Source organism: Columba livia, unplaced genomic scaffold (assembly GCF_036013475.1).
Source record: "Columba livia isolate bColLiv1 breed racing homer unplaced genomic scaffold, bColLiv1.pat.W.v2 Scaffold_203, whole genome shotgun sequence".
Classification (NCBI taxonomy): Eukaryota; Metazoa; Chordata; class Aves; order Columbiformes; family Columbidae; genus Columba; species Columba livia.
Window position 1 is genome coordinate 317,155 of NW_027043184.1, and position 7,787 is coordinate 324,941.

The following is a 7,787-nucleotide window of genomic DNA, read 5'->3' on the forward strand; positions in this document are numbered from 1 at the left end:
CCCCATAAATTGCACTGAGGAGGGACCCAGGCGTCCGGGCCCCATAGATTGCACCAAGGAGGGACCCAGGCGTCCGGGCCCCATAGATTTGACCGAGTAGGGACCCAGGCGTCCGGGCCCATAGATTGCACTGAGGAGGGACCCAGGCGTCCGGGCCCCATATATTTGACCGCGGAGGGACCCAGGCATCCGGGCCCCATAGATTCGACCGTGGAGGGACCCAGGCGTTCGGGCCCCATAGATTTGACCGAGGAGGGACCCAGGCGTCCGGGCCCCATAGATTTGACCGATTAGGGACCCAGGCGTCCGGGCCCCATAGATTTGACTTAAGATGGACCCAGGCGTCCGGGCCCCATAGATTGCACTGAGGAGGGACCCAGGCGTTCGGGCCCCATAGATTTGACCGCAGAGGGACCCAGGCGTCTGGGCCCCATAGATTGCACTGAGGAGGGACCCAGGTGTTCGGGCCCCATGGATTGTAACGAGGAGGGACCCAGGCGTCCGGGCCCCATAGATTGTACTGAGGATGGACCCAGGCGTCCGGGCCCCATAGATTGCAGTGATTAGGGACCCAGGCGTCCGGGCCCCATAGATTTGACTGAGGAGGGACCCAGGCGTCCGGGCCCCATAGATTGCAATGAGGAGGGACCCAGGCGTCCGGGCCCCATAGATTTGACCGCAGAGGGACCCAGGAGTCCGGGCCCCATAGATATGACCGATTAGGGACCCAGGCGTCCGGGCCCCATAGATTTGACTGAGGATGGACCCAGGCGTCCGGGCCCCATAGATTTGACCGAGGAGGGACCCAGGCGTCCGGGCCCCATAGATTTGACCGATTAGGGACCCAGGCGTCCGGGCCCCATAGATTGCAGTGATTAGGGACCCAGGTGTCCGGGCCCCATAGATTGCAGTGAGGAGGGACCCAGGCGTCCGGGCCCCATAGATTTGACCGAGGAGGGACCCAGGCGTCCGGGCCCCATAGATTTGACTTAAGATGGACCCAGGTGTCCGGGCCCCATAGATTGCACTGACAAGGGACCCAGGCGTCCGGGCCCCATAGATTGCACTGAGGATGGACCCAGGCGTCCGGGCCCCATAGATTGCAGTGAGGAGGGACCCAGGTGTTCGGGCCCCATTGATTGTACTGAGGATGGACCCAGGCGTCCGGGGGCCATTGATTGTACTGAGGATGGACCCAGGCGTCCGGGCCCCATAGATTTTACCGAGGAGGGACCCAGGCGTCCGGGTCCCATAGATTTGACCACGGAGGGACCCAGGCGTCCGGGCCCCATAGATTGTACTGAGGAGGGACCCAGGCGTCCGGGCCCCATAGATTGCACTGAGGAGGGACCCAGGCGTCCGGGCCCCATAGATTTGACTTAAGATGGACCCAGGCGTCCGGGCCCCATAGATTTGACTGAGGAGGGACCCCGGAGTCCGGGCCCCATAGATTTGACGGCGGAGGGACCCAGGCGTCCGGGCCCCATAGATTGTACTGAGGATGGACCCAGGCGTCCGGGCCCCATAGATTGCAGTGATTAGTGACCCAGGCGTCCGGGCCCCATAGATTTGACTGAGGAGGGACCCAGGCGTCCGGGCCCCATAGATTGCAATGAGGAGGGACCCAGGTGTCCGGGCCCCATAGATTTGACCGCAGAGGGACCCAGGATTCCGGGCCCCATAGATATGACCGATTAGGGACCCAGGCGTCCGGGCCCCATAGATTGTACTGAGGATGGACCCAGGCGTCCGGGCCCCATAGATTGCAGTGATTAGTGACCCAGGCGTCCGGGCCCCATAGATTTGACTGAGGAGGGACCCAGGCGTCCGGGCCCCATAGATTGCAATGAGGAGGGACCCAGGTGTCCGGGCCCCATAGATTTGACCGCAGAGGGACCCAGGATTCCGGGCCCCATAGATATGACCGATTAGGGACCCAGGCGTCCGGGCCCCATAGATTTGACTGAGGAGGGACCCAGGCGTCCGGGCCCCATAGATTTGACCGAGGAGGGACCCAGGCGTCCGGGCCCCATAGATTTGACCGAGTAGGGACCCAGGCGTCCGGGCCCCATAGATTGCAGTGATTAGGGACCCAGGCGTCCGGGCACCATAGATTGCAGTGAGGAGGGACCCAGGCGTCCGGGCCCCATAGATTGCAGGGATTAGGGACCCAGGCGTCCGGGCCCCATAGATTTGACCGATTAGGGACCCGGGCATCCGGGCCCCATAGATTGCCCTGACGAGGGACCCAGGCGTCCGGGCCCCACAGATTTGACCGCAGAGGGACCCAGGAGTCCGGGCCCCATAGATTTGACCGATTAGGGACCCAGGCGTCCGGGCCCCATAGACTGCAGTGATTAGGGACCCAGGCGTCCGGGCCCCATAGATTGCACTGAGGAGGGACCCAGGCGTCCAGGCCCCATAGATTGCAACGAAGAGGGACCCAGGCGTTCGGGCCCCATAGATTTGGCCAAGGAGGGACCCAGGCGTCCGGGCCCCATAGATTTGACTTAAGATGGACCGTGGCGTCCGGTCCGCATAGATTGGACTGAGGAGGGACCCAGGCGTCCGGGCCCCATAGATTGGACTGAGGAGGGACCCAGGCGTCCGGGCCCCATAGATTTGAGCCAACTAGGGACCAGGCGTCCGGGCCCCATAGATTGCAACGAGGAGGGACCCAGGTGTCCGGGCCCCATAGATTTGACCGAGTAGGGACCCAGGCGTCCGGGCCCCATAGATTGCACTGAGGGGGGACCCAGGCGTCCGGGCCCCATAGGTTTGACCGAGTAGGGACCCAGGCGTCCGGGCCCCATAGATTGCACTGAGGAGGGACCCAGGTGTTCGGGCCCCATAGATTGTAACGAGGAGGGACCCAGGCGTCCGGGCCCCATAGATTGTACTGAGGATGGACCCAGGCGTCCGGGCCCCATAGATTTGACTGAGGGGGGACCCAGGCGTCCGGGCCCCATAAATTGCACTGAGGAGGGACCCAGGCGTCCGGGCCCCATAGATTGCACTGAGGAGGGACCCAGGCGTCCGGGCCCCATAGATTTGACCGAGTAGGGACCCAGGAGTCCGGGCCCCATAGATTTGACCGATTAGGGACCCAGGCGTCCGGGCCCCATAGATTTGACTGAAGACGGACCCAGGCGTCCGGGCCCCATAGATTTGACCGCGGAGGGACCCAGGCGTCCGGGCCCCATAGATTTGACCGCGGAGGGACCCAGGCGTCCGGGCCCCATAGATTGCACTGAGGAGGGACCCAGGCGACCGGGCCCCATAGATTTGACCGCGGAGGGACCCAGGACTCCGGGCCCCATAGATTTGACCGATTAGGGACCCAGGCGTCCGGGCCCCATAGATTTGACTGAGGAGGGACCCAGGCGTCCGGGCCCCATAGATTGCAGTGATTAGGGACCCAGGCGTCCGGGCCCCATAGATTTGACTGAGGAGGGACCCAGGCGTCCGGGCCCCATAGATTGCAATGAGGAGGGACCCAGGTGTCCGGGCCCCATAGATTTGACCGCAGAGGGACCCAGGACTCCGGGCCCCATAGATTTGACCGATTAGGGACCCAGGCGTCCGGGCCCCATAGATTTGACTGAGGAGGGACCCAGGCGTCCGGGCCCCATAGATTTGACCGAGGAGGGACCCAGGCGTCCGGGCCCCATAGATTTGACCGAGTAGGGACCCAGGCGTCCGGGCCCCATAGATTGCAGTGAGGAGGACCCAGGCGTCCGGGCCCCATAGATTGCAGTGATTAGGGACACAGGCGTCCGGGCCCCATAGATTTGACCGAAGAGGGACCCAGGCGTCCGGGTCCCATAGATTGGACTGAGGAGGGACCCAGGCGTCCGGGCCTCATAGATTGCATTGAGGAGGGACCCAGGCGTCCGGGCCCCATAGATTGCACTGAGGAGGGACCCAGGCGTCCGGGCCCCATAGATTGCACTGAGGAGGGACCCAGGCGTCCGGGCCCCATAGATTTGACTTAAGATGGACCCAGGCGTCCGGGCCCCATAAATTGCACTGAGGAGGGACCCCGGAGTCCGGGCCCCATAGATTTGACGGCGGAGGGACCCAGGCGTCCGGGCCCCATAGATTGTACTGAGGATGGACCCAGGCATCCGGGCCCCATAGATTGCAGTGATTAGTGACCCAGGCGTCCGGGCCCCATAGATTTGACTGAGGAGGGACCCAGGCGTCCGGGCCCCATAGATTGCAATGAGGAGGGACCCAGGTGTCCGGGCCCCATAGATTTGACCGCAGAGGGACCCAGGATTCCGGGCCCCATAGATATGACCGATTAGGGACCCAGGCGTCCGGGCCCCATAGATTTGACTGAGGAGGGACCCAGGCGTCCGGGCCCCATAGATTTGACCGAGTAGGGACCCAGGCGTCCGGGCCCCATAGATTGCAGTGATTAGGGACCCAGGCGTCCGGGCACCATAGATTGCAGTGAGGAGGGACCCAGGTGTCCGGGCCCCATAGATTGCAGGGATTAGGGACCCAGGCGTCCGGGCCCCATAGATTTGACCGATTAGGGACCCGGGCATCCGGGCCCCATAGATTGCCCTGACGAGGGACCCAGGCGTCCGGGCCCCACAGATTTGACCGCAGAGGGACCCAGGAGTCCGGGCCCCATAGATTTGACCGATTAGGGACCCAGGCGTCCGGGCCCCATAGACTGCAGTGATTAGGGACCCAGGCGTCCGGGCCCCATAGATTGCACTGAGGAGGGACCCAGGCGTCCAGGCCCCATAGATTGCAACGAAGAGGGACCCAGGCGTTCGGGCCCCATAGATTTGGCCAAGGAGGGACCCAGGCGTCCGGGCCCCATAGATTTGACTTAAGATGGACCGTGGCGTCCGGTCCGCATAGATTGGACTGAGGAGGGACCCAGGCGTCCGGGCCCCATAGATTGGACTGAGGAGGGACCCAGGCGTCCGGGCCCCATAGATTTGAGCCAACTAGGGACCAGGCGTCCGGGCCCCATAGATTGCAACGAGGAGGGACCCAGGTGTCCGGGCCCCATAGATTTGACCGAGTAGGGACCCAGGCGTCCGGGCCCCATAGATTGCACTGAGGGGGGACCCAGGCGTCCGGGCCCCATAGGTTTGACCGAGTAGGGACCCAGGCGTCCGGGCCCCATAGATTGCACTGAGGAGGGACCCAGGTGTTCGGGCCCCATAGATTTGACCGAGTAGGGACCCAGGAGTCCGGGCCCCATAGATTTGACCGATTAGGGACCCAGGCGTCCGGGCCCCATAGATTTGACTGAAGACGGACCCAGGCGTCCGGGCCCCATAGATTTGACCGCGGAGGGACCCAGGCGTCCGGGCCCCATAGATTTGACCGCGGAGGGACCCAGGCGTCCGGGCCCCATAGATTGCACTGAGGAGGGACCCAGGCGACCGGGCCCCATAGATTTGACCGCGGAGGGACCCAGGACTCCGGGCCCCATAGATTTGACCGATTAGGGACCCAGGCGTCCGGGCCCCATAGATTTGACTGAGGAGGGACCCAGGCGTCCGGGCCCCATAGATTGCAGTGATTAGGGACCCAGGCGTCCGGGCCCCATAGATTTGACTGAGGAGGGACCCAGGCGTCCGGGCCCCATAGATTGCAATGAGGAGGGACCCAGGTGTCCGGGCCCCATAGATTTGACCGCAGAGGGACCCAGGACTCCGGGCCCCATAGATTTGACCGATTAGGGACCCAGGCGTCCGGGCCCCATAGATTTGACTGAGGAGGGACCCAGGCGTCCGGGCCCCATAGATTTGACCGAGGAGGGACCCAGGCGTCCGGGCCCCATAGATTTGACCGAGTAGGGACCCAGGCGTCCGGGCCCCATAGATTGCAGTGAGGAGGACCCAGGCGTCCGGGCCCCATAGATTGCAGTGATTAGGGACACAGGCGTCCGGGCCCCATAGATTTGACCGAAGAGGGACCCAGGCGTCCGGGTCCCATAGATTGGACTGAGGAGGGACCCAGGCGTCCGGGCCTCATAGATTGCATTGAGGAGGGACCCAGGCGTCCGGGCCCCATAGATTGCACTGAGGAGGGACCCAGGCGTCCGGGCCCCATAGATTGCACTGAGGAGGGACCCAGGCGTCCGGGCCCCATAGATTTGACTTAAGATGGACCCAGGCGTCCGGGCCCCATAAATTGCACTGAGGAGGGACCCCGGAGTCCGGGCCCCATAGATTTGACGGCGGAGGGACCCAGGCGTCCGGGCCCCATAGATTGTACTGAGGATGGACCCAGGCATCCGGGCCCCATAGATTGCAGTGATTAGTGACCCAGGCGTCCGGGCCCCATAGATTTGACTGAGGAGGGACCCAGGCGTCCGGGCCCCATAGATTGCAATGAGGAGGGACCCAGGTGTCCGGGCCCCATAGATTTGACCGCAGAGGGACCCAGGATTCCGGGCCCCATAGATATGACCGATTAGGGACCCAGGCGTCCGGGCCCCATAGATTTGACTGAGGAGGGACCCAGGCGTCCGGGCCCCATAGATTTGACCGAGTAGGGACCCAGGCGTCCGGGCCCCATAGATTGCAGTGATTAGGGACCCAGGCGTCCGGGCACCATAGATTGCAGTGAGGAGGGACCCAGGTGTCCGGGCCCCATAGATTGCAGGGATTAGGGACCCAGGCGTCCGGGCCCCATAGATTTGACCGATTAGGGACCCGGGCATCCGGGCCCCATAGATTGCCCTGACGAGGGACCCAGGCGTCCGGGCCCCACAGATTTGACCGCAGAGGGACCCAGGAGTCCAAGCCCCATAGATTTGACCGATTAGGGACCCAGGCGTCCGGGCCCCATAGACTGCAGTGATTAGGGACCCAGGCGTCCGGGCCCCATAGATTGCACTGAGGAGGGACCCAGGCGTCCAGGCCCCATAGATTGCAACGAAGAGGGACCCAGGCGTTCGGGCCCCATAGATTTGGCCAAGGAGGGACCCAGGCGTCCGGGCCCCATAGATTTGACTGAGGAGGGACCCAGGCGTCCGGGCCCCATAGATTGGACTGAGGAGGGACCCAGGCGTCCGGGCCCCATAGATTTGAGCCAACTAGGGACCAGGCGTCCGGGCCCCATAGATTGCAACGAGGAGGGACCCAGGTGTCCGGGCCCCATAGATTTGACCGAGTAGGGACCCAGGCGTCCGGGCCCCATAGATTGCACTGAGGGGGGACCCAGGCGTCCGGGCCCCATAGGTTTGACCGAGTAGGGACCCAGGCGTCCGGGCCCCATAGATTGCACTGAGGAGGGACCCAGGTGTTCGGGCCCCATAGATTGTAACGAGGAGGGACCCAGGCGTCCGGGCCCCATAGATTGTACTGAGGATGGACCCAGGCGTCCGGGCCCCATAGATTTGACTGAGGGGGGACCCAGGCGTCCGGGCCCCATAAATTGCACTGAGGAGGGACCCAGGCGTCCGGGCCCCATAGATTGCACTGAGGAGAGACCCAGGCGTCCGGGCCCCATAGATTGCACTGAGGAGGGACCCAGGTGTCCGGGCCCCATAGATTTGACCGCAGAGGGACCCAGGACTACGGGCCCCATAGATTTGACCGATTAGGGACCCAGGCGTCCGGGCCCCATAGATTTGACTGAGGAGGGACCCAGGCGTCCGGGCCCCATAGATTTGACCGAGGAGGGACCCAGGCGTCCGGGCCCCATAGATTTGACCGAGTAGGGACCCAGGCGTCCGGGCCCCATAGATTGCAGTGAGGAGGACCCAGGCGTCCGGGCCCCATAGATTGCAGTGATTAGGGACACAG